The sequence below is a fragment of the Hypanus sabinus genome, chromosome 9 (assembly GCF_030144855.1).
Source record: "Hypanus sabinus isolate sHypSab1 chromosome 9, sHypSab1.hap1, whole genome shotgun sequence".
NCBI lineage: Eukaryota > Metazoa > Chordata > Chondrichthyes > Myliobatiformes > Dasyatidae > Hypanus > Hypanus sabinus.
The window spans coordinates 39,967,231-39,993,707 of NC_082714.1; the positions used below are offsets into that span (position 1 = coordinate 39,967,231).

The 26,477-nt window shown below is 42.0% G+C and overlaps 1 long non-coding RNA gene across 4 annotated transcripts in view; it reads left to right on the top strand.

Annotated features, from left to right (window-relative positions):
• LOC132399289 (uncharacterized) overlaps positions 1 to 26,477 on the top strand; it is a 52,316-nt gene that overhangs the window by 14,907 nt on the left and 10,932 nt on the right. For all 4 annotated transcript variants that reach the window (XR_009513939.1, XR_009513940.1, XR_009513941.1 and 1 more), the window contains exons 2-3: positions 3,779 to 3,886; positions 5,673 to 5,771. This is a non-coding gene — a long non-coding RNA (uncharacterized LOC132399289). The remainder of the gene's footprint in view (positions 1 to 3,778; positions 3,887 to 5,672; positions 5,772 to 26,477) is intronic.

Genomic DNA, 26,477 nt, shown 5'->3' on the forward strand with positions numbered 1-26,477 from the left:
ATTGGTATTGATAACATAGGTAGGATAGGGGAGGAGGTCCTGAAGATAGAATAAAGAATTAAGCAGGACAGGACTTTCAGAGTAGTAATCTTTGGATTGTTGTCTGGGCCAGGTGCCCGTGAGAGTAAGAACAGGATGATTTGGCAGATAAGTGTGTGGCTGAGGAATTGGTGCAAGGGGCAGAGTTTCAGATTTCTGGGTTGTTGAGATCTCTTCAGGAGAATGTGTGACTTGTACAAAGAGGATGTGTTCTAACTGAACCCAAGGGGGACCAATATCCTTGTGGGCAGGTTTGCTAGAGCTGTTGAGAAAGGTTTAAACAAATTTAGCATGGGGATGGTAATCAGAGTGTTAGGGCTGGGGATGTGGTAGTTAGCATACAACTAGATGCAGATGATAGGGAAGAACTGCAGTCAGTGGGATGATTTAAAGTGTAACGGGCTAACATCAAAACGGATGGTGAATACAGGACTGAAGGTGTTAAATCTGAGTGCAGTATCTAGAATAAGGTAGATGACTTGGAGTGCTGTTAGAAATTGGCAGTTATGATGTTGTGGGCATCTCTGAGTTGTGGCTGAAAGAAGATAATACTTGGGAGTTTAACATCATTGTATTAAAAGGACACACAGGTAGGCAGAGGTGTTGGGGTGGCTCTGTTGGTAAAATATGAAATCAAATCGTTGGAGAGAGGTGACATAGGATTCAATGATGTAGAGTCCTTGTGGGTAGAGTTAAGAAATTTCAAGGGTAAAAAGGCGCCAATGGGAATTATATACAGGCCTCTGTACAGTAGCCAGGATGTGGGCTACAGATTGCAATGGGAGACAGAAAAAGCATCTAAAAAGGGCAATGTTGCGATAATCATGGGGATTTCAATATGCAGGTAGATTTGGAAAATCAGATTGGTGCTGAATCTCAAGAGGCCGAGTTTGTAGAATGCCTACGAGATGACTTTTTAGAGCAGTTTGTGGTTGAGCTCACTAAGGGAATGGCAATTCTGTATTGGGTGTTATGTGTTGTCCCTGGATTTGATTAGGAAGCTTCAGGTAATGGAACCCTTAGGAGGCAATGTGCACAACAAGCTAAGAGCCTTTAAGTACCTTTCTAGCATGGATAAATGAAGGGGCAGGTAGTGTTGAGGAAGCAGGGTGTCTGCAGAAGGACTTAGACAGAAAGGGAGAATAGGCGCTGATGTGGCAGATGGAATATAATGTACAGAAGTGCATAGTCATGTACTTTGGCAGAAGGAACAAAGATGTAGACTATTTTCTAAATGGTGAGAAAATCCAAAAGTCAGAGATACAAAGGGACATAGCAGTCCTCATGCAGGATTCCCTAAAGGTTAACTTAAAAGTTGAGTTTGTGGTAAGGAAGGCAAATGTAATGTTAGCATTAATTTTGAGAGGACTAGATTTCAAAAGCGAAGATGTAATGCTGAGGCTTTATAAGGCATTGTTATTTAGACCACACGGAGTACCGTGAGCTGTTTTGGGCCCCTTATCTAAGAAAAGATGTGCTGGCATTAGAGAGGGTCCAGAGGAGGTTCAGAAGAATGATGCCAGGAATGAAAGGGTTAACATACAAGGGATATTTAATAGCTCTGGGCCTGTACTCACTGGAGTTGGAAGAATGAGGGGGATCTCGTTGTAACATCGAAAATTGAAAGGTCTGGATAAAGTGGATGTGGAGAAGATATTTACTGTGGGGATGGCGGTGGAATCTAGGGCCAGAGTACACAGCCTTAGAATTGAGGAATGTCCATTTAGAAAAGAGATGAGGAAAGTTTTCTGTAGCCAGGCAGTGGTGAATCTGTGAAATTAATTGCTGCAGATGGCCGTGCAGGCCATATCATTGGATATTGGGTATATTTAGGGCAGAGTTTGATAAGTTCTTGATTAATCAGGGCATCAAAGGTTAAGGGGAGAAGGGAGGTAAATGGCGTTGAGAGGGATAATAGATCCGCCATGATGGAATGGTGGAGCTGACCCAATGGCCCAAATGGTCCAGTTCTGCTCTTAGAACATATGTTCTTTTGGTCTTCTCTTTGAGTTACTCTCTCTCAAAGGTTAAGCATTCATGCCAAGTTTCACAATCTTCAACTTTAAAGCTTTGAAACAAACAATGCTAGAAATTATTGGTCATGGACAAGCCAAACCTTCAACCATCCCCACATCAACCAAAATTTGAACATCTTCTGAGCTTTCTCAAATTCAAATCTCTGATCTATAGAATTTTGATTATATGATCTGTTTACCTTACAGTCTTGGGTGATATGTCCTACATCAGAATGTTTCATCCCTCTAGGACTATCCTGTAGTCCAGACCCTTGCTTCCACTTATATCTGGGATATATATGTGTGGGTTTATATGACTCTACTCTAATCAGGACTATTCTGACTGGTTCACAATCTTGTTTTTGTTCAGAACGTGCCCCTGGGATCTCATGATATAATCCAGATATGCCATCTTGGCTCCAGTCCCTGCTGGTCAGGGCTGCTTTAGTCATGTTGTCTGTTCTGTGAATCACAAGTGTTTGATGACCCTAAATTGTCTATGTGATCTATCCCGTCCTTGAATCTATGATAGCACCTGTCTTACTAAGTGCATATATCCCCAAGACTGTACCTTCATGGTCTGGGCATACCCAGAAATCCACTGGAAAGTGTATTGCCTCTATCTGAAGTACCTGATGCTCACACTTTCTCTGCCCTCATTGTTTTTCTGTTACACCTCCAAGATAAGTAACCTCCCCACTCGTGGGCTAGTGGGGACCGAAGCTCCTGATTCCACTAGCATATCACATTGTTTGCCCTCTATTAAAACTCTTGTGTACTTCTATGGATGATGAAAAATTCAAAAATTTATGATCAAAGTACATATTTCTCAGCATATACAGCCCTAAGATTCATTTTCTTGCAGGCATACTCAATACATCTGTAATAGAATAATATCCATAATAAATCATTGAAAGGCCACACCAATTTAAGCATTCAACCAGTGTGCAAAAAAACAATACTGTTTCAATAGTTACAACTACATCATTTACGTCAACACTACTTAAATACTTTGGGTTGACAATGCTTCTTTTGAATTGTATATCACGGTGTGTGACACCTCTGAATGTTCAAGTACCTTGCCTGAGACACTTTCAAACTCCTGAATTTGCTCAATGTTCAAAATGTTACAATGGCGCAAATTCCTTAAATCCATAGTTGATGCAGGGCAATTAACACAACCCCATTGTCTTAACATTTGGCTAATGCATATGCAAATATGATTCATAATCACCATTTTGCAAAGTTGTGCTTTTAACTTAAATTTACTGCTAGCAATGTATAGTCTACATCAAGAACTGAACACTTGTTCTTGCTTGAATCATTACCTGCTATATTCATGAAACTCCAAAATATTCCCAGACACCTACAACTTTGACAAATCTTTTGATTAACCATTTTCAAATCTCTTTTTGCTGCTTTGTATGATTGTTTTCATTGATGATATTCCTATGAATTGTTTTGCAATATTAATGGCATTAAATGAAGGGACATCATTATTGTTGCCTCATCATGAGCATTGCCACTGCCCCATATTTGTCCTGTGCAGTTTAAGTTAACTTAGCCTTTATGTGCCTCACACTTGGTCTGAAACATGAGACACCATTAAAAATGATCAGCAGCTGAAAACTTCCATCAAAGCATGAGCGGACTGTTCTCCTTGCTGCGAACTCTCCCCACCCTCCCCCTGCTATCTTCATGTTTCAATTTTTGTTCCTGTCCAGGATGACTTATGCTGGGAGACGACTTCATGGGCTTCAGATACACTTAATTTCTTTCTCATGGACGGACTCAAACAGTGAGTGGATAATTTTCATTCATGGTCTTAAAAGGTGAGTCAGTCTTCTTCATATATGGTCACGGATGTGGAGTGGATATAAGTTAACCACAGCTCCAGCCAATGAATACCCGTTCTTCACATAAGGTCCCAGATAGATTTTGTAGGAAAATAGGAGTAGAAAATGGTCATCTGGCCCTTCTGACCTGCCAGTTATTCACTGGCTAATCTATCCCAAGTCTCAAGTCCTCTCTGTGCCAGTACTCCAGGTTAAGGAGGGTTAGCTTTTCATCACTCTGTCAAACTTTCGTACTGTTGAAAGTACCTTGACTGGTTGCATCATCTGTTACGGAAATTTGAAGACACAGGAACTAAGGATGTGTAGGGAGTAATGGACTCTGAGAAATTTATCATGGGCATATCCCTCCCAGCCATTGGTAGTACCTATAGGAGGTAGTGCCTCAAGCAGCCATGCCATCTTTACATATCTATCATTTGACAGAAGGTACAGAAGCATAAAGTCCTACACCATCAGCAATGTTCCCTATAAGGTGAGATTCTCGCACACAAAGGAATTTAAACTGCACACAAAAGGTTGTCACCCTTTACCTCGTTGCCATGTTAAGTATATTCCACGATCACACACAATTAAATTTCCTTTTCTGGTTTCTGATGTGGACGGTCTTGACAATGTGGAGTTTGCAATGGTTTGTTTGCTGATTTTTAGGACTGCCTTATTGGTACTGTTTTTATTTTGTTCGTTTCGTAAGGCATTCACATTTCTAATTGAAGTGTGGCCTGGGAAGGGCAGACACGAGTCTGTCTATTTGGGAGCTGGAATTGGATCGACCTTCATCTGGAATCTCGTCCACAATGTTCAACATGGGAGGCCCTGAGCAACATCACCTGATGGAGTCCTTAAAGCACACAAGTCTCCACATGACGCCAAGCTGTTTTTATTGCAGAAATTATTGATTCACAATGTCGAATTCCAAAGAAGCAAAGGTGTGAAGCACAAAAGAACTGCTAGTTCATTTAAAGCAGAATGGCTTAATAAAGCTGATACATTGAAAACTCATGAGGTCAGGAATGTGCAGCTGAGAGAAATATTTATACACAATACTGAAACTGGTGTTACTTGCGTGTATTGTCACACTGCAAAAGTTGCTGCTGGAGAATTTACAAATGGGAAGAGGTGGAGTGATATTTGGAAAATCGACTTTTTAAAAGTGTCATTTAGCATGCAAATCCCATATGGATGGTGTGCAAAAACTCTGGTGAGAAAGTCCTTCATTACCTGTTACAGGCGTGCAGATGAATGGGGGTGAAAATGGTCAAACCCAGGGGAGATCAAAGTTCTTATTGAGAGTGCTTTGCTAGCTGTTAAAACGAACACCTCTATACATAAAATTCCGTGCACACACGTTGTTGTCACTGGGCAAAAAAAATTGTACTCTCAAGTTACAAGTTAGAGGGAGTGTTAACCATCAGGTTCAAGAACAGCATAACAACAAGTTATTTTGATGAATGAAGTTCCATCAAGTTCTCTTCATCTATTCGGTTTTTGAACCAACTGGCAAAATTCCTTGATCACTGCAATTTTGCAACACTTTGGCACTTTGACCACTTTGCACTAAAATGGATTTGTTTATTTTTGTTCTAATTGTGATAAAATTGTGCACAATTTATATTTAATTTATCCTTATTTCTTGTTATTGCAGCTTATGTAATGCTATGTGCCTACGTTGCTGCTGCAAGTAAGCTTTTCATTGCACCTGTGCATACATGTTACTTTCCTTGTGCATTTGACAATAAAACTCAACTTTGACTTCCTTTTTCAGTGTTTCCATTGATCTGCACAACCCTCTGGATAGAGAATCCCAGAGGTTCAAACCACCATCAGATGGTGAATGAACATTCTTCCTGCACCATACCGGATTGTGAGTGGATATTCTTTATATGCACACACATATTATTAGATTAATTGCAGATTCTTCATGCACATTGCCATCCTACAGTTCTAGGTAACCTGCAAATGCTGATCATACACAATTCAATGTATGGATGTTCTTTTCGTGTGATCCCAGAAATTAACCAGGTATTCTCTATCTGTAGGATCAATGACAGAATCTATTTTATAAATTATCTTGAGAAGTATATGGATGTTCTTTATATGTGAATTAAAAGTGTGTTGGCGCTCTGTATTTTATTTGCCGATGGTAAGTGGATATACAGCCTATGGAATGTCAGGCAATGATTTGATGGGCTTTAGACACAGTTCCTACAATGAAAGGACTCTTTTTAATATACACATTCAGAACTCGGATATTTTTCACATGCACTTCCAGACAATGAGTTGCCACTTTACAATTATATCACCCGACTAAAAAGACATCTACTCATGAGCAGTTCTAGATAGTAAGTAGATTATCTTTATGCTGGATATCAAACAGTGTCTAGGCATTTTTCATTAATTTCATTAAAAGTTTGTGGATAATCTCATACAAGGTCCTATTGAAACTAAGTGGGTATTCCTCCCATGTAGTCCAAGATAGTATAAGGACAAAACAAGCAGATATTTTTCCATCCTGTCTCCCAAAGTGAGTGCCTGCAGATGTTTCAGCAGCTTCTTACCTTAGCTCAGGAGCAAGAGGATACCAGCTGGATTCAGCCAGTTGTTTGTAGCAGATGTGCTTTGCTGCCACGTCAGGCAATGAAAATTTGCATAGTCCATCAGCTGGGCAGCCCTGCTTCTTCCGTGAGTGCACCAGTCAGAAAGTGTCATCTGGCTTTAAGCATAACCTTGCTAAGCACTGTTAGTTTAGTAGCTGAAGTAGAATGGAACCCATCTGTAACAGTGTTAAAGTGGAAAAGGCTCGAGAACGCCTGGACACAGCACAAGGGAGCTTCATTTGTGTTTTGTGAAAGAGTTCCCTAAACGCGTCTGTATGTTTATCTAGCTATGTCCCATGGGGTATTCCTCTAGTTTCAGGCAAATCCCAACATTTCAAATCTCTGGTTGAATGATGAGTGCTGTCTCTCTGAAGCACCTCCAGTTTGAAGCTTAATTTTTCCATTTGTCACGGTTGAGATTAGGATACCAAGCCAGCCCTCTGCCCCTTGCCCTTACCGGGAATCGGTTTCAGATCAACTAGCTAATTTGGCTGAGTTTACTTTTGGAGAATATGTCACTTCCAACCTAACATCCATTTTTGCAAGGTGATGCTTTCCCAAACCAAGTGAAAATTGAACAGGCTTTTTATAGTTTGAGCAGCCCTGGTCCTTAACCGGTAGATGAAAATACCAAACTAGAGTCTTAAAGTGGTTTGCCTCTATTATTTTCTTTCCATATTGCTTGCAGTAGCACCCAGGTGGTTAAACCATTCCTGAAATGTTGATACTGCTTGTTTTCCAGCCGTGCTATAGGCTCTGTCTCAGCTGTGAGGGAAACCGGATAGCTGGCTAAACAGTAGAAAATATTTGTAAAGCATAAATAAGTTGAAGCCCAAAACACTAGGCAAAGATAACCTCTGCCACCCATGTAATTCAATCCATGGCCCAGAACTATACCAGACACCAGAAGCTCACTGACATTTCATTTTGACAGGCATGTTACGTGCTTGGTCTGTTGCAGGAATGTCCTGGAAGCTCAGACACACTGTTAAGTCTTCCTCCCTTGGCAGGTCATATCAACTTTCTGGGGAAATACCCAGGAAAAATACCCAAAAATGTCCCTGGTGTGGATTTGTGTTACAGTGTACACTTGAGCTATTGCCTTCATAGGCTTTTCTTTACCATCAATGCATGGCGAAAGCACAGAAAAGGCAGATTCTTTTAATATATAACAATGTTATCAGATGCAAAGCAGGTCTTTCTTCACATTTATCTTATCACATGTTATTTATAAATAGGAATGCTTTGCCATGAGCTCATTTGTGGAAATGATTCCCCATAACAAGCTGTTTTCTCTCAATTTCACTCCATAAACACTTAATTTTATCCAGACTGGCACATTAGGTTACTGGCAGACATCTATTGCAAGTTGAGGGCATCAATGATAATGATCTAACTAAATTGAGTTTTCACCTAATCCATCATCCCAATATATCATGTGCTGTCAACGTACAACGATCAGGACTGAGATTGTGGCTGATCTAGCCATCAACTAGAAGGTTGAATTTAGCTGTTGAATAGAAAGGGAAAAAGAAACTATAATCATCCTTGTGAGTACCCAGATAGTGCTCTTTTTGATCTGTTGAGATATTATATTGGTATTTTTTTAAAGTTAGGAAGTATGTTAGATCATAGAGTCTGCATGTATGTGTGAGAGACAGAAAGGGAGAGCTTCCTCCCTGTGACGTGTGAAGCAGATTCGTGTTTCCATTGGCCAGTGTATGCAAGTATTTCGATAGAGTGATAATGAATAATCAAACTGATCAAACTAAATTGTGGAGCTAGATCGAGAGTCTGAATTGCAACACCTGTTCCCAGATTCTGGAAAGTTGTTCAGGTTTTGCACTTAACCAGTTTGTGCGGAAGAATTCTCATGCACTCATTAGGATGCAATAGAATCCCACTTGGATTATTGACCCTCTGTTTGGAATTTTAGTTCCAGGCAGCAGATTGGACATTGCACATTTCCATGGCAAAATTGCAGCTAAGTACTTCCTTCCAGGTTAGACATATTCCAGAACGTGGCGTCAACATGAGCTGTGTTAGGTGGTGGAGCTCGGGATCTAGAAATCAGGAATGTGAGAATAGCAGTTGGTGTTGACAGTGGTGAATTGAGGACAACTACCAGGGTGTCAGGACTAGAGGCAAGGGTTGGGCTGGTTCTGCTTGCTGCTCCGTGACGTTTAATCTGCTCTTCACTGCACTGAGGCTGAGGCTGTGGGTCTGCTCTGGCTGCTCCAGGCTTCATGTCTGTGGGCTTTGCGACGTTTTACCCCACTGCGTGAAGAACTGAAACTGAGGCTGAGGCTGTGGGCCTGCTCTGGCTGCTCCAGGCTTTGTGTCTGTGGGCTCTGTGATGTTTTGCCCCACTGCGTGAAGAACTGAAACTGAGGCTGAGGCTGTGGGCCTGCTCTGGCCACTCCAGGCTTCGTGTCTGTGGACTCACTTTCATTCTAAGTGCTATTTGCTTACTTTTAATGTTTGCATGATTTGATTCTTTTTCTCTCTCTGCACATTCGGTGTTTATCTTTTTTTAATGGGTTCTTTTGGGTTTTCTTGTTTTGTGGCTGCTTGTGAGGAGAGATGAATCTCAAGGTTGAATAATGTATACATATTTTGATAAGTGTACTTTGAGCCTTAAACATTAACTTTGAGGTGGATGGAGGGGGGAAGAGGTGGGGTTAGTGGAGCCAGCCAGAAAGTGACATGCACGTGTGTTATGGGATCAGGAACAGCAGCTCAGGAATAGTGGGGCAAAATCAACCCTGGCCTCTCATCCTGGGGGAAATCACAGATTGAGGTTCTGGAATCAGTGTTTAGAGATTAAGAGATGGTTGGACAAATGCAGTGGGGGTGTGCGGGTTGTTCAAGCCGATGGGTGGCAGTGCCGAAGAATAAATGTACATAATTTGTTTGCCTACAGGCATCCCATCAGGTAATGTGTGGGTAAGTTGGTCCTTGATAGGTGCCCATAAGCCTCCCACCTCATACATGGTCCAAGCATTTTTTTGCAAAGGTCATTCCAGGGCGCCTTAGGGTTTCAAAATTGGGGTGTATTTGAAAAACACCAAGCAGATCTGGTGAAATATTTGACCCATGTTTCACTCAGGAGAGGAGTTAATTTTCAATCGCATAAGGATACAAAAAAAATCATTCTGCAATTGAATTTCTAGGCAACATTAATTTTTTCATAACTTTCAGTCTGTCACTGCTCTTGCATCCGTAACATAACCCTGAACCCTTTGCAAGTGAAAAAAAGAGGACGCTTATAGGCCGGTGTATTTCTTGTTTGTTTATAACTCCTTGTGATACTCTATGTCAATGGATAATTATGATGTTGTTGGGATAATGGAGACATGGCTGCAGGGAGATCAGACCTGGGAAATGAATGAACAAGGGTATACGTGCTATCATAGGGACAGAAATGTGGGCAGAGGGGGTGGGGTGGCCCTGTTGGTGAGGAATGAGATTCAGTCCTTTGCAAGGGGGGACATAGGGTCAGGAGAAGTAGAGTCTGTGTGGATAGAACTGAGGAACAGGAAAGGCAAAAGGACCCTAATGAGTGTTGTCTACAGGCCACCAAACAGTAGCATGGATATTGGGTGCAAGTTGAATAGGGAGTTAACATTGGCATGTGGCAAAGGTAATGTCGCAGTAGTTATGGGGGATTTCAACATGTAGGTGAACTGGGAGAATCAGGTTGGTGCTGGACCATAGGATAGGGAGTTTGTAGAGTGCCTACGGGATGCATTCTTGGAACAGCTTGTATGAGAGCCGACCAGGGACAAGACTATTCTGGATTTAGTGTTATGTAATGAACAGGATTTGATAAGTGATCTTGCAGTAAAAGAGCCATTAGGAGGTAGTGATCACAATATGATAAGCTTTTATCTGCAATTTGAGAAGGATAAGGGCAGCTCGGAGGTGTCAGTGTTGCAGATGAACAGGGGAAACTATGGAGCCATGAGGGAGGAGCTGGCCAAAGTTGACTGGACAGATAGCCTAGCAGAAAAGACAGTGGAACAGCAATGGCAGGTGTTCTTGGGAATAATGCACAAGGTGCAAAATCAGCTCATCCCCCCAGAGAAGGAAGGATTCAAAGAGGGGAAAGGGGCCACAGTGGTGACAAAGGAAGTCAGAGATTGCATAGTATTAAAAAAAAGGAAGTATGACAGAGCTAAGGTGAGTGGGAGGACAGATGATTGGGAAGTTTTTAAGGAACAACAGAACTTAACTAAAAAGACAATACGGGCAGAAAAAATGAGGTACGAACGCAAGCTAGCCAGGAATATAAAGGAAGATAGTAAAAGCTTTTTTAGGTATGTGAAGAGAAAGAAGATAGTTAAGAACAATGTTGGGCCCTTGAAGAATGAATTGGGTGAAATTGTTATGGGAAACAGAGAAATGGCAGAAGAATTTAATGAGTACTTTAGATCTGTTTTCACTAAGGAAGACACAAGCAATCTCCCAGATGTATGGATGGGCCAAGGACATAGGGTAACAGAGGAAATGAAACAGATTGACATTTGGAAGGAAACGGTGATGAGAAGACTGATGGGACTGAAGGCTGACAAATCCCCAGGTTCAGATGGTCTGCATCCTTTAGGCCTGCACCCTAAAAGAGGTGGCCCTGGAAATTGCGGATGCATTGGTAATCATTTTCCAATGTTCCTTAGATTCAGGATCAGTTCCTGAGGATTGGAGAATGGCTAATGTTATCCCATTTTTTAAGAAAGGAGGGAGGAAGAAAACAGAGAACTATCGACCTGTCAGCCTGACATTGGTGGTGGGGAAGATGCTAGAGTCCATTATTAAGGATGAAATAGTGGCATATCTAGATAGCAGTGATAGGATTGGGCCGAGCCAGCATGGATTTACCAAGGGTAAATCATGTTTGACTAATCTATTGGAGTTTTTCGAGGATGTAACCAGGAAGTTAGACAGGGGAGATCCAGTGGGTGTAGTGTACCTCGGTTTTCAGAAGGCATTTGATAAGGTCCCACATAGGAGATTGGTGGGTAAAATCAAAGCTCAGGGCATCGAGGGGAAGACATTGACATGGATAGAAAACTGGTTGGCAGATAGAAAGCAAAGGGTAGCAGTGAATGGGTGTTTCTCAGAATGGCAGGTGGTGACTAGTGGGGTGCCACAGGGCTTGGTATTGGGACCACAGCTGTTTACCACTTACGTTAACGATTTGGCAATGAAAATAACATCAGCAAATTTGCTGATGATACTAAGCTGGGTGTCAGTGTGACATGTGATGAGGATGTTAGGAGAATTCAGGGTGACTTGGATAGGCTGAGTGAGTGGGCAGATACTTGGCAGATGACGTTTAATGTGAATAAGTGTGAGGTTATCCACTTTGGGAGTAAGAACAGGAAGGCAGATTATTATCTGAACGGTGTAGAGTTAGGTAAGGGAGAAAAACAAAAGAGATCTAGGAGTCCTTGTTCATCAGTCACTGAAGGTGAATGAGCAAGTGCAGCAGGCAGTGAAGAAAGCTAATGGAATGTTGGCCTTTATTACAAAGGGAATTGAGTACAAGAGCAAGGAAATCCTCTTGCATTTGTACAGAGCCCACACCTGGAGTATTGTGTACAGTTTTGGTCTCCAGGGTTAAGGAAGGACGTCCTGGCTGTAGAGGAAGTGCAGCGTAGATTCACGAGGTTAATTCCTGGGATGTCTGGACTGTCTTACGCAGAGAGGTTAGAGAGACTGGGCTTGTACACGCTGGAATTAAGGAGATTGAGAAGGGATCTGATTGAAACATTTAAGATTATTAAGGGATTGGACAAGATAGAGGCAGGAAATATGTTCCAGATGCTGGGACAGTCCAGTACCAGAGGGCATGGTTTGAGAATAAGGGGTAGGTCATTTAGGACAGAGTTAAGGAAAAACTTCTTCTCCCAGAGAGTTGTGGGGGTCTGGAATGCTCTGCCTCAGAAGGTAGTGGAGGCCAATTCTCTGGATGCTTTCAAGAAGGAGCTAGATAGGTATCTTATGGATAGGGGAATCAAGGGATATGGGGACAAGGCTGGAACCGGGTATTGATAGTAGTTGATCAGCCATGATCTCAAAATGGCGGTGCAGGCTCGAAGGGCCAAATAGTCTACTTCTGCACCTATTATCTATTGTCTATAATGGTGCTTCAAAAATTCTCTTATTGCCATGCCTCAAAATACTTTATTGCATGTTAAGCATTTTAGAACATTAGTGGGAGATATACAGCGGGATATTGGTGTGAGATATAGCGGGAGTAATTGTGCCGATGGTGCTCAGTTCAGCTCATTTCACCTGTCCATCCCACAGGAACATTGTAGTCCCACCTATTTTCGGACACTACCCGAGTCCCAGTGTCCTTGCTGCCACAGCTTTCCCATGAAATGTAACCACTCGCAGCTTGCAAGTGATATTGAGACATTTAGCAATAATTGAATATGTTTAAATGACGCTTAAAACTTTAAAAATAATTTACAAGCAGAATGAACATAAGAGAATAATAAAGTAAAACACTTGCCTTTAATTTTTCTATTTAAGTTGGCAGTTCAAGCGAATGGAGCCTAGCTGAATACACCAGCGAAGGTCAGCGCAAACCTGAGAGTCTGGGATTGAACCATTTCAGACCCATCAGTTCCCCATGTTACACTGTTGTTTCAGTACTCATTGCTGCTTCCTGGTTATAGATGTTCATGCATCCTACCTGTACTGTACTGTGCAAAAGTTTTAGCTAGTGTGCCTAAAACCTTTTTTTTTGGCGGAATACTCAAGTGATTTTATGTATTGCACTGTACTGCTGCGAAGTAACAACTAATTTTATGACATATGTGAGTGATGATAAACCTGATTCTGATTTGGGTCTCTGCTGTGGACTGAAAGTGGGAAGGGGGCAGGGAGATGGGAAAAGGGAAAGCAGAGGGGAGGGAGCAGGAAGTACCAGAGTGACATTCTCATCAGTAAACCAATTGTTGGGGATCAAACAACCTTGCTTGGTGTCTCAGAGCTGGATGTGTATATACCCACTCAACCCCCCCCACCCTGTCCCTGGCACTCCTTCTCTGCCACCCGTCCCATACCCCTCCCATGACAGTCCACCCTCACCATTCCCAACACCCTTTGCTCTTGCCAGATTTACAGACTTGCTGTCCGTTCCACGTTGACAAATACTGTACTTTTTACCATTGGTGTTTGTCAGTCTTTGTTTCTATATAGTTTTTTAAGTAAAATTCTATTGTATATCTTTTTTTGGTAAATGCCTGCAAGAAAATGAATCTCAAAGTAGTATATGACAACAGATAGAGTGGATTCCAGTTAATTGGGACACATTGGGACCAGTACAGTTTTGCTCTATTAGCTTTGGGAAATAGTTAAGAAGGTATAAAAAGACAAACTACCATTTAACCGAGTAACAAATCATGCCCCATTTAAATGAAATACAGAACAAGTTAGAACACTATCAATACTACTACACCACTATAAAACTGAACATTGATAGTTGTTGAGAGAGGAATTAATCCAGTGTACGCTGCCGTGTTCTTTTGATTGACTGTAAATGAACAAAATCAGTGCAGACACCAGGTGATGGACAGCCTTCATTCAACCTTTTCCACAACTGCATCCTCTAAATATTCATTTTCATTGTAACATTCAAGATAATTGTTGATACCTTAACATTTTTCGTAATTCCTAACTTGTTGAATTAGTGAAATCGTTTCATTGCACTCCTGTCTGTTTCTGGCATCTCCAAACCTGAGAGCCTGAAAAGGCAGGGAGTAAAACAGTTCTGAATTGTCTCACTGGTTATTTCTCGCCAACTATCATTGTCAACAATCACTGCTTTTTGAACACTAATACACATAACTGAGGCTATTTAAAAACTCTTCACTCTAAGCACTGTGTAGTGTACACGACTGATGCTAGTTAGAAGCTATTCGGCAACAGTCTCTTGCCCCAATTAAGTGGCATAGTGTCCCAAATAAACAAAGGGAATTCCGGCTATTTTCTCAATTAGTTTTTGCTTTTTAAGATTTGTCCCAAGTAAGCAGCTGCCCTAATTAACCGTTGGCTCAATTAACTGGAATCCACTGTATGTACTTTGATAATAAATTCGCTTTGCATTTGAACTTGACAGTGTACCTGGCTGAGTAATTGAAGATCTGATGGACGAACTGGCTGGAATTTTTACAGACATACTCAACCTCTTGCTTGTGTGGTTTGGAGGTTCTTATCTGTTTCCAAAAGGCAGCTTTTGTACTGGTGCCAAGGAGAATGTGGTGACTTGCGTCAATGACTACTATCCAGTAGTGTTTACATCAACTGTAACAAAGTGTTGCAAGAGGCTGGTTATGACATGAATCAATGCTTTCCTCAGAGATTGCCTGGACCCGCTTCAATCTGCCTGCCACTACAACAGGTCAGCAGCAAATGTGACTCTGCTTCAGACTATCTGAATAACAGGGACTGATACGTGAGGCTGCTTTTAATTACAGCTTGGTGTTCAACTTAATCATCCCTTCCAAACTCATCAAGTCTCTGTCCTCCCTTTCAGCTTCTTCATCAGCAGACCTCAATCATGTTTGACTTCCTCCTTGCTGACCATCAACACAGGTTCACCTCAAGGCTGCAAGCTTAGCCCCGCCCTGTTCTCTACACACATATGACTGTGTGACTAAGCACAGCCCCAATGCGATCCTCAAATTCATTGACAACGCTACTATTGTTGGATGAATCACAGGTGGCAATGAGTCAGCTTACCGGAGGGAGATGGGTCACTTGGTTGGGTGGTGGTGTAAAAGCTCAGTGTTAGGAAAGCTAAAGTGCCGATTGTTGATTTCAGGAAGAAGAAGGAGGGAGAAGATGTGCCAGTCTAGATTGCGGGATCAGTGATGGGGAGAGTCAGCAGCTTTAAATTCCTGGGCATTAACTTATCAGATGTCCTGTCCTGGACCGAGCATCTTTCCTTTCTTAGGAGATTAACGAGTTCAGCTTCTCATAAACCTTGTTTAGATGGGCCAAAGGGCCTGTCTCTGTGCTGTACTGCTCTTTGACTCTATGTCTTGCTGAAAGTATCCTGGCCTGTTGCATTATGGTCTGGTATGGCAAAGCCAGAAGGCCCTATTCAATTTTTTTTTATTAGATAATCTTCGATTCCTTGATAATATACTGTGACTTTAAAAAATTCTTGTGATGACCAGACACTATTGTTTTTTAGTGTCTCTTAGTGTGAAAAAGTCAGAAAGCTGCAGATGTGGGAACTCTGAAATTAAAAGCAGAAAATACATCCGTGGAAAGAGAAACAGAGTTAATGGTTCTGATGAAGGATCATTTACTTGAATCACTCAGTCTGTCCCTATTTCTACAATGCAGTTTGGTCTGCTGTGTATTTCCAGCGTTTTCTGTTTTTATTTTTTTATAGTTGGATTGGCAATTTTGAAAGAGGAATGATGCTCAACAATTCAGTCATCAAATAGGCTTCATGTCCTAGATTTTGAATTGCATTGTGTGTGTCACACACATAAAATGCTGGAGGATATTCGTTTGCATAGATGCTGCCTGACCTGCTGAGTTTCTCCAGCATTCTGTGTGTGTGGCTTTGGCTGTTCAGCATCTGCAGACTTTCTCATGTTTATGATTACGTATTGTAAATGTATTTTAAAAGCATAAAAGTCTTCCAACAGGTCCTTTTACAGTAAACCTGCTTTATTCTCCTCACAATCCCATTAACTATCCCAACCCCGCCCCCCCCCCCCCCCAGATTCTACCAGTCTCTACACATAAGGGGCAATTTACAGTACACTGTAGTTAATTAACCTACCAACTTGGGTGTCTTTAGGATAGGAGCACTAGAGGCTAGGATTGAACCCAGACTGCTGGAGGTGAGTGACTGCCCTGACTCTAAGGCATAAGAGGATCGAGTTGTAGTGTAACTCAAGTGCAAAGCAAATTCATTACTTTACAGTACAGTTCACACATAATAAATCTTCTGGTTCCACTTTTCCTGTGAGTCATGTGCACATGCCTCAGAGGTATTTCTGCCTCCTGTCGGGTACTCCCTGTGAAACTCTCCCCTGAAACTAATTACACGGAAAAGCAGGAATAAGTCCTGCGTTCACACTTTTTAAAGGAGTCATCAGTTGCTGTATGGTTTGTTGAGAAGTCAGTCAATTACTGAGCTCACTGGAATTTTGGAACTGTAGTCCACAGGATGTGTAAGATCAGTTTCAATGTAAACTTTATTTTTTAAACTTTTTAAAATCATTCTCCTGCTAAAACTCCATCAAAACCAGCCTCTGGAGGAGCGATGGTCTATCATAAGGTGGATGGCCCTTGGGGCCAATAGCTGTTCTCTATCTTTAGCATCTCACAACAGTGTGGCTCAGGTGTGTTGGAGAATGGATCTACAACCATAGCTGCAGCAAAGTAATTGAAAGTGCTGTCAGAATCTTCAAGATGCGAATTTTGGACCACTTGCAGGACTCATCAGAGAGGGTATCAGCTTCCCTCTTTATCATCTTCTGCTGCCTCTTTCACCATCTGGCTTTGAGGAAAACATTGACTCAGCCTGGTGCTGAAGAGAAGCTAGGGGAATGGAAGAAGGCGGAGGCAGCTGCCAGTGAAGTGAAGCCCTCACTGGACACCTTTGTTTTACCAGTGTTTCCATTTACACGCATACACACAAGTCAATGATGACTTGGACCTCGATCTCCAAGTGTGCTCATACCAGCTACACATTGTACCTCAATGGTTGAGGTCTGAGTAGCTGTGGTTCTGGAGTAGAGGTGACAGAGATTGGTTGAATGTTCTGTTTGTCCTGCAGATTAACTCCACTCCCATTGGGGATGAGAGCAAAACCCGAGTGAAGGAGATTGAAGAGGGGGCTGGAGAAATCAAACTGCTTTGCTTGGATGGGACGGATTCTTCACAGTATCTCTTAATTGATTGAGTTGAAGGATTTTATGGAGCTGAGGAAAGTACAATAGTTTTTAATGCTTCCTGAATTTTTCTTTGATTTGTTGCACAGTGAAGATGATGTCTTATAGACAATAGACAGTAGGTGCAGGAGCAGGCCATTCGGCCCTTCTAGCCAGCACCGCCATTCACTGTGATCATGGCTGATCATAAACAATCAGTATCCCGTTCCTGCCCTCTCTCCATATCCCTTGACCCCGCTATCTATAAGAGCTCTATCTAACTCTCTCTTGAATGCATCTGGAGACTTGTCCTCCACTGCCTTCTGGGGCAGAGCATTCCACATATCCACCACTCTCTGGGTGAAAAGGTTTTTCTGCATCTCTGTTCTAACTGGCCTACCCCTTATTATGCTTTTTCTCAGCCGGATCACTGTACAGCTCAGAGTAGCACAATGGCTACTGGGAGGAGGTGCGGAGGACTCCGCAATAACTTAAAATGATGCAGGCAACAGAGACTCCATTCAATGGTCACTTTGTGTCCTCAGTTGAAGATGCTAATAATGATAACTGTATTCTGCCCATTTGCTGGCATGTTTTCCACATCTCAGATGAGAGAAGATTGCTAATTAGTCTCTGAATAACTCCATTGCCAGGATTTAAAGGCTCAGCAGAGATGCTGTCTGCCCTAGAAACCTTGTTAATTTTCAGTTGATATATGGTCTTTACAAACTCTTGTGTGAGCAGAAGGCTGAACAAGATGGAATGTTGTGAGACTGGGTCAAGGGAACAGTATTGGTTCAGGAGTTCTTTGAAGTGCTCCTTCCCACGGGAACTCCTTGAGCTTGATAGGTTTGCTGATAGTGCAGTGGGCTGTCCATGAAGAATCCAGGTATCTGTTGATAATCAGTGCATTACTGAATCTCTTGCACTTTGCCCACACCATACCTCTTCTTTGCAATGGGGGTTTGTTGACCCTTACCCTATGGGTCCCTGTTGATATGTCTTTGCTCCCTTTGAGGAAAGATGGAACTTTCAAACCAATGAGACCTTGTGTTTATTGTTTTTTTATGTATCAAAACAAACTTTAATCAAAAAAAAAATATATATATATTTACAAGAATAGCCATGCAATGCCTTTCTTTCTTACATTCATCGTCAATGCTTTAAGTAGAGCTTTATTAATTCCTTCAGATCAATAGGTTTGTTGTCACTCGTGTGGTCTGCTGAGTGATATACTACTACAATAATTGAGGACTTCCCCACTCACCCTACACCCTCCCTGTCTAGTAAGTAGTAGAAGAGGCCTATACTGTGCTCCTTTCCCACTAAGCCTTTATGGTAGCTACACGTGATGGATATTCATTTTCCAGGGCCAGAGAAGCTTGTTGCTAACCACAGCTTTCTAACACAGTAGCATGACCTTCCCAAAGGGTTAGAGTTATTTGTGACAAAGTTAAATTTTTAACCAATATTCCTTGCTCAGCTTCTTGATGCAAACAGGAACCAGTCATCAGCTGTTAAAGTAAATCGCAAGTAATAATCAGTCTGAAGTGATAAGGGGAGCTTTGCAAAGAACAGCACTGTCTACAGCGCCCAGACTGCTGGCCCACAGCAGGCAATTGGCTGCAGAAGAGATGTGGTTTATAAAGTGAAATGATCATGAGACGTTTTGGTCTGCATCAGCTAAATGTGAGACAATGGGGCATGTATCAATGGAAGCAACCACAGCAAAGTTATTTTATAGGAATCAAGCAAGGATCCAGACCTAGCACATCAAACATGGTCACAGGTATGATCAATAATAGTGGACCATTTGTATACACAGAGCGCTAAAATCACAGCATTAATTTTAGGATTCTGTAATCTCTGTCCCCAGAAACTTTTAGATCATCTGTGTGAATTACTTTCTCTCAGCAACGTTATCTGAAAAACATAGTGTCATATGATAGCAAACAATAGCAGCAAAACTGTATAAATGTTAGAAAGCTTTGGGGATTGTTAAGAATGACAAGGAGAATGACAGAAAGATGGGGTGACAGAGAGAAAAACTACAATTCATTCCTCAACCTTTGGTTTCTGCAACAGACAACTTGTGCGTCTACAAATCATTGGTCTGTTCTTTTAGTGAACAAGAATTGTAACTATGTTTTAAAATTCTTTGTAGTTTATAAATCTTATGGAATTCAGAAATCTTCTATAATTCAGAGGGATTTAAATTTACAGTATGTAAGGAACTATTATCTGAATTTAAATGTGTATCATTAAAAATAAAATAAACAATGCATAAACTACTCTGTTAGCTGGAAGTATTTCCTCTTTGGTAGGGAAGTCTGAGGTTTAAGCAATTTAAGTGCTGGGCTGAATTGAGCCAGTGAGCCCTGGGCCCGAGAGCATATCCAACTGGTAGTGCAAAAGTGAGGAATGACCCACTGTCTGGCCGATTCAAGCGCCAGGGCAGTTTGAAAAGGTCAGGGTGTCAGGGCTGGAGGTGAGGGACAGGGGTGCTTACCTCTCAGCGCCGCGACGTTTTCCCATCTCTGCACTGAACTGAGGCTGTGGCCTGCATCTAACTGGTTCTTGGACCAGTGATGATGACCAGCTTCATGGCTGTGGGCTCACTTTCATGAATTTCAGTTCTGAATGTTATTTGCTTACTTTTATTGTTTGTATAATTTGTTTCCCCCCCCCCCCCCGCACTTTGGGTGTTGGATGGTCTTTTTTTTAATGTGTTCTATTGGGTTTCTCTGTTTTGTGGCAGCCTGTAAGGACACTAAACTCAAGGTTGTATATAGAATACATACTTTGATAATAATTGTACTTTGAACTTTGAAGGGGAAGCCACCACTTCACCACTTAGGAAGTGAGCACTGGAAGCTGTGTAGTCACTACTGAGACTACACAGGGAAGTAAGGTAGTCTTTGAAGAGAAGGTGGATACAGGACAACCTCCCTGTAGTGAGGGTTCCCGTAGATATCTATATTGGATTGGGCTTAAATTCACCTGTTGAATTTAAGGACAGCTTTAGGGACGGTAAACCCAACAGCATCACACATCGAGCTCCAGTGCATCCCTCGACACATACTCCAACAGCCCGTAATGCGCGAGGCGGCACCCTTTCTCTGCGGACATCACAATGTGTTGGCAGACCAAAGGCGTCTTCGTTGGCGATCAGCCGGCAGCGTTCGATGTCCGTGTGTATAGGTGTGTTGATTAGCTTCTGGCTCTCCTGGTGTTCTCTGGCGGAGACACCAAGAGTCTCCTCGGGGCTGATAGTTCTGGTGGACTTCAGAGCCGGTTAGGCACCATGGGGACAACGTGGACCCCGTTGCTTGGTATCTACCAGGCTGTCTGTGAGATGCTGAACTGAGGTGAGTTATAATGGGGCCCTTGACATTGATTTTTTTTCTGCATGTAGCACTATTTCTGTTGTTTTGAGGCAAAGTTGATGGAAATTAGGCAGAACAGATTAGGTAATGATCAGGCAGTCATTAACACCTGTCATGGCACTGATGACAAATACATCCTTCCAGTGGCTTACTCAGGCAGCAACATACTTAGCAGATGCCTTCTGTTTGTCTTTCTGAAAACACAGGATGTTAATTACAAGTGTATATCCCAAGAATTTTGTCAAGAGGAGGAGGATTCTATGGAAGGGAATCCTCCATCCAGGGAATAAAAGGGTAAATGTATGAGGAGCATTTGATGGCACTGGGCCTGTACTTGCCAGAGTTTCAAAAAATGAGGGGAGATCTCAGTGAAACCGTCCAAATATCGAAAAGTCTATTTAGAGTGGACTTGGAGAGAATGATTCCAATAGTGGGAGGGTCTAGGACTAGAGGGCAGAACATCAGAATAGAAGGACATCTCTTTAGAGCAGAGATGAGAACTTCTTTAGCCAGAGGGTGGTAAATCTATGGAATTCATTGCCACAGCCAGCTATGCAGGTCGTTGAGTATATTTAAAGCAGAGATTGAAAGGTTCTTGATTATTAAGGACATTGAAGGTTACGGGGAGAAGAAAGGAGAATGCGATTGAGAGGGAAAATAAATCAGCCATGATCGAATGGCAGGGCAGAATTGATGGGCTGAATGGCCTGATTCTGGTCTTAAGTCAACATTTTCTATTGGTCCCTTGCCAGTCACCTCTTTCAAGAGGTTTGTGTCTTTTCAGATCGGGTACTAGCAATGAACTAGGGTGCACTCTTATGAAGAAAATGGCATTGAACAATCCAATTGCATAGTATGCATAAAACAATACTACTATTTAATAATTAAATGGATAATTGTTTTCAATCCACCAAATGCTGCAGAGTTAGCTTAAACATATTGACGGCTTTGCAGGTTGTTCTTACTTTTGTTTTGGACAGCTGGAGTGGTCCCTATTCTTTCAACACGGATCACACCTATCAGACCCTAGCCCATGTTGATCATGAGGACTGAGTGAGTTCAGCACTGGATAAATTATTTAAAATTTCAGTGTAGGAAGCCAGGACCTGTTGTTGTCAAATAATTTTCATCCCAGCCTCTTTCCGATTCCACAGTCAACCTTGGACAGGAAAACAGGCCAGGATAGGGATGCCAAAAATATCATGAAGGAAGGAAGCAGTTACTCTGCATCATAATTTATAAAACATAACTGTCAAAGTTGGCTGTTGAGCTGTTATGAATTTTGCCTAAATATGGTATGCAAAAATATTAAATTATCAGTTTAACAGTAATGGAAGCATGTGTGTGGCAAACGGAAATCATAATTCAAATTAATTAGCTGATAAGAATATTTAAGAAATAGGAACAGGAGTAGACCAGCCTTTTGATACTTTCCACCATTCATCAGGATCAGAGCAAATCTTCTACCTCAGTACCACTTTTTGTAGTGCCCCATATTTTGGTTCCCTAAGTATCCGGAAATTTATCAATCCCTGATCTGAATAAACTCAACAACTGAAGCTCTACAACCCTCTGGGGTACAGCATTTCAAAGACTTGCCTTTCTTTGTGTGAAGTAACTTCACTTCATTAGGTTCTTGGGACTTACAGGCTTTCAAGGGTTTTAAAAAAAAAATACACTCATTTCCTTCAGTGCATCGTTGCAAGTAACAGGTGATAAATGTATTGGGCAGTGGACTATGTGTGGGGAAGGTGAGGGAGGAAAGTGATCATGAAAAACATCTGGTGGTGGTGGCTGGGGGCAGCAGGTAAGATGCTCACAAGAGAAGTGATCTGATGAGAGCTGTGGAGTTGACTGTAGCGATGGGCATTCGATTGGTCAAAGGGTCATCAGGGAGACTGCCAGAGAAGGCCTGAGGACGTGGTGGCGAGGAGGGGCTGCGATTCTCAAAGGAAAGTTAAGGAAGGTTTACTGGACTAACACCTGGAATGGGCAGGTTATTTTATGAGGATGGATTGCGCAAGCTCGGCTTGTATCCACTAGATTTACAAGAATGACAAGGGACCTGGTTGAAACAAAATAAAATAACATAAGAAAGACAGGGTGGATGTGGAAAGGATGCCTCCTTTGTGGAGGAATCATTAACTATTGTTCATTGTATAAAATAAAAGTTTGCTCATTAAAGACAAAAATATGGCTTTTTTTTCTTTAGATGGTTTCAGTCTTTGAGCTCATTTCAAAGTTAATGGTTCAAACCAAACTTTTAATCAAAGTGCATGTATATCACCATATTCTACCCAAATTCATATTCTTGTGAACATCCACAGTAAGAAATACCATAGAATCAATGAAAACTGCACACAGCAAAGACGGATAAACAATCAAACGCAACAGGTTGTGCAAATATAGAAAAGAGAAAAAATTATTAATAAATATCAAGAACATGTGTTGTAGAGTCCATGAAAGTGAGTCCACAGATTGTGAACTGGAATTTAGAAGACTGAGGGGGGATCTTATTGAAACATATAAAATTCTAAAGAGATTGGACAGGCTAGATGCAGGAAGATTGTTTCCGATGTTGGGGAAGTCCAGAATGAGGGGTCACAGTTTAAGGATAAAGGGGAAGCCTTTTAGGACCGAGATGAGGAAAAACTTCTTCACACAGAGAGTGGTAAATCTGTGGAATTCTCTGCCACAGGAAACAGTTGAGGCCGGTTCATTGGCTATACTTAAGAGGAAGTTAGATATGGCCCTTGTGGCTAAAGGGATCAGGGGGTATGGAGAGAAAGCAGGTACAGGGTTCTGAGTTGGATGATCAGCCATGATCATACTGAATGGCGGTGCAGGCTCGAAGGGCCGAATGGCCTACTCCTGCACCTATTTTCTATGTTTCTATGTTGCTATGAAACCAGTTCGGTGTTGGGGTGAGTGAAGTTTAGTGAAGCTATCCCCTCTGGTTCAAGAGCCTGATGGTTGAGGGGAAATAATTCCATTGGTTTTTGAGGAAATGAGGTGATGACAAATCAGCATAAAGGAGGGAGATTGAAAATCTGGCTGAGTGATAGCACAACAACAATCTCTCATTCAATGTCAGTAAAGCTAAGAGCTAGTTATTGACTCCAGGAGGAGGTCCATGAGCCAGTGAACCTGGTGGTGTGGGGGATGAGGCTCCTTTATCTCCTTCCTAACAGTAACAGCAAGAAGGGAGCATGGCCTGGATGGTGAGGATCCTTGCTGATGGATGCTGCTCTCCTGCGACAGTCCTGTTCTTGTAGATGTGCTCAGTGGTAAGGAGGGCTTTACCCATGATGGACTGGCCTGCATCCATGACTTTTTGTAGGCTTTTCCATTCAAGGGCATTGGTCTTTTCGTACCAAGCCATGATGTAACCAGTCAGTATATTCTCTACCATGCATCAATAGAAGTGTGTCGAAGTTTTAGATCACATGCTGAATGTTTGCAAACTTCTAAGAAAGTAGATGCGCAGGCATGCTTTCTTTGTAATGGCAGTTATGTGCTGGACCCAGGACAGATTCTCTGCAATGATAACACCAAGGAAATTGAAGTTGCTGACCCTCGCCACTTCTGATCCCCTGATGAGGACTGGCTCATGGACCTCCTCCTGGAGTCAATAACCAGCTCTTTGGCTTTACTGCCATTGAGTGAGAGATTGTTGTTGTGCTATCAGATTTTCAATCTCCCTCCTTTATGCTGATTTGTCATCACCTCATTTCCTCAAAAACCAAGAGAAGCAGGGCCTTTGAATATTGTTAAGGTAGTGTTGGGTAGATACATGGTGAGTTTGGGATTTGGTGGGGTGAAAGATTACCATGGTTAAGCTGAAATGTGGAGTTGAGTTTCTAATCAGATCAGCCTTGACCTCACTAAATGGCAGAACAAATTTGAGGAGCTGAATGGCCTGCTCCTGCTCCTAATTCAAGTGGGTTTATTATTTATTTACACAGAGGATTCAGACTAAAAACCCAAAAGTGTACATCAGACACACAAAATAGGATTTTCAGAAGAAATTTTACCGTAATCATGTAAAATAGAAAAATCTTAGGGACATAGCCTCAAGATTCAGGGGAGTAGATTTAGGACAGAGATGAGGAGGAACTGCTTTTCTGAGAGAGTGGCGAATCTGTGGAATTCTATGCCCAATGAAGCAGTGGAGGCTACCTCAGCAGCTTAAGACAAGGTTGGATAGATTTTTGCATTGTAGGGGAATTAAATGTTATGGGTAGAGGCAGGTAGGTGGAGACTAGTCTATGGCCAGATCAGCCATGATCTTATTAAATGGTGGAGCAGGCTTGACAGGCCAGATGGCCCACTCCTGCTTCTATTTCTTATGCTCTTATGTAAAAAATCTTGCTCTTGCAGGATAGGCCAGGCAATGTTATCAAGGGTAAATAAACAGCAGAGTAATCTGTATAAGGAGAATATAGGTGGATGGAACCTTAAGTCAAGGTCAAATGCCAAATTTTGATGCACTGAGGAAAGAGAAAGATGGAGTCAATGGTTTGGGGGTGGCATTTGTGGTAAGGTCTGAATTTTAAATGAAAGTAATTTCTGCATTCCCTTTGCTGGATGTCGTGCAAGCTCTTGTTGCAGGAGATGTAAGACAGTACCTTGATCTGATCTGTGAGAGTAGAACAAGACGCAAGTTTCATTAAATAAACCCACAGGAAGACTCAATCTAACCACTTATATTGCGAAGGTGGGCTGGGAAACTGAAACTTCAGGCTTCCTTGATGTTCTGGGGGAACTTAAGTGCCATTGACTGGCTTGGTGAATACATAACAAAAGCAGGACAGGGTATTAGGTTCATTAAATAACTGTCATACAGCCTCATTTGAGCAATTGTATGAATGAAGATTCTTTGACTTTTTAAAATTTCAAGTTCACCTTGAAAACATAGGGCTGAAGTTGGAAAGGCAGTGAGCACCATTAGGTTCCCCACCCAGCTCCCTGGTCTTCATGTGTGAGGCTGGTTGCTGAATGTCAGCTAACTAGATGGCTGCAGAGGAAATCAAAGTCAAACCCAATCCTGCCCTCAATTAGCAACTGCACACATACACATCCTGTGAGGTGGTCAGGAACAGGGTTCGCTGGCCAAATTTCCTCTGGGCTCCGGCCAGCTATAGCTGCCTCACTCCAGCTGAAACCTGTTAAATTTATGTTTACTTAACTAAAGAAAGACTGAGATTCACCAGATTTGCTTACTTCTTAGACCTGCCAGAGGACTTCTCAGGCAACTGAGTGCACTTGAAGGCTTATTGCTGTTGTAATGGGGAAAGCTATGTTTTTCTCCCACAGCAAGATTTGAGAAACAAGAGTGATATAATCTACAGATAACTTGTTTTATTGTGATGGTTGGCAGGTTAAAGACTGCGAACTGGAATTACTCCATTGTTCTGTGAATAGGGAAGGGGTCTACACAACAGCGGAGGCCCAATTTAATACCTCATTCAGAAAATGCCATCTTCAACAGAGAACATCAGCCTCAGTACAGCACTGAAGTGTTAGCAGAGTAATTCACTCATATCTCATTAAATAACTGTTAAGATTTGGCTCGTTTTCTACATTAAAGAAAACAATGGCCAAGGCTTATAGTGTAATGAGAACATCAAGCCTTCTTTCCTATCCTTACTCAGAGCCAGCTGGGCGAGAGAATGTG